This window comes from Neomonachus schauinslandi, chromosome 9 (genome assembly GCF_002201575.2).
Source record: "Neomonachus schauinslandi chromosome 9, ASM220157v2, whole genome shotgun sequence".
Lineage (NCBI taxonomy): Eukaryota > Metazoa > Chordata > Mammalia > Carnivora > Phocidae > Neomonachus > Neomonachus schauinslandi.
The window spans coordinates 103252030-103253558 of NC_058411.1; positions in this window are offsets into that span (position 1 = coordinate 103252030).

A 1529-nucleotide genomic window follows, 5' to 3' on the forward strand; every position below is an offset into this window, starting at 1 on the left:
GCCCCAGTCCAGCTGGAGAGCCCCTCTGGGATGGCCTCAGAGCCCCCTCTCCTTCCTGGCTCCTCCTCTCAGACCCAGGCCTGGGCCCTGCTCAGTAAGGCGTGAAGGGGGCCCCCCAGGGAAGCCAGAGGAGCAGGGGCCTTTAAATTATGGAGCAGCTTTCCTAGCCCCTCTCAGAAAGGCCCAGCGCCCCAGCTAAATAATTCACCACCTCAGGAAGACCCAGTGGTTCCTGACACAGCTGAAGTAGGTCAGGCATCAGCTTGGCCCTGGGGGGTGGGGGGAGCTCAGAGCAGCTCCCCACCATCACTAGGAGAGGCTTCAGGCTGGGAAGCAAGGCCTCGCTGGTCCAGATACTGCAGGGAGGCGAGGGGTATAGGCAGGAAAGCATCAACCCCCTCCTCAGGCTGCCGTGCCTGTGTGAACACAGCCACCCATTCCCCTCCTCCCACCCAGACCTCCCTCTGGGGTCCCTGCCACCCTGCCAGGCTCCTCCTCCCTCACAACACCTGGGGGCGTGTTCTCCCTTCATGGGCATGGGGATGCGTGTGTAACCCCCTAGCCTTTAACAGCTGACGCACTCATCAGAACACCTTAGACCCAAATCCCCCGATGCAGGGCTGGGATTCAGAAAAGGTGAGGGAGGGGGGAGAGAGGGAGACCAGGGCCAGCCACAGCTGCTCCCGTTTTGCTCAGAGCAAGACTGGAATGAAACCCTGCAGCTGGGGGCCTCTGGGGCGGCTTCTGTCCTCCCTTTCTAGGCACAGCTTCAAGCCAAGCTGTGAAAGGTATGGGGTGGGGGGCGCGGCGTAGACGGAAAAGACAAACAGCAAAGCCATGAACACAGTGCTCCAGCCCTCCAGGAGCTGGAAAGGACTCCAAACCACCACTTCACCGATGAAGAAACTGAGGCCCCAAATCACAAAACCGGGGCCAGCTGCAGGCGTCTTGACAGGGTTCAGGGCAGTCCAGGGTCATGGCTCCACACGGCCTCCCTGACCTTCATACCCATGTACTCTGGCTTCCGGCAAAACCTCCCCTCAAGGGGAGGTTTTCTCCTTCGCTCCAGCACAGCCTCGTAAGACATACACCAAAGACGCTTCCCAGAGGAGCCTGCCCTCCCAAACCACAGTCCTTTTCTGCTAGAGGGCCTGAAAAGGCCACAGGCCAGGAAGGGTCAGGCCAACTAGGGCACAGCACCCAGAGAAAACAAAGGTCCCATCTGGGTGCTTCCTCTGGGCGCGCGGAATCTCCATCCATATGCTCAGACCTTGGATGAGGACGAAGTGAATGAATCAAAACCAGGGTGGGCTGGCAGATATGCCCCCGCCGTGGGGTCCTGGGCAGGTCCCTTTTCCTCTAGGACTTAAGTCAGACAACAAGGGAAGGAAGGAGAGGCTATGTGAGCCCCAGGGCCCGGGCCCACTTCACCTCTTTCCCCCCAGCTCGTAACGTCTACCCTTTAGCTGTGCCCTCCCGGCGGCCATCTGTGTCCCGTGGAAGCAAAGGTCAGAGAGCAGTTACTTTGG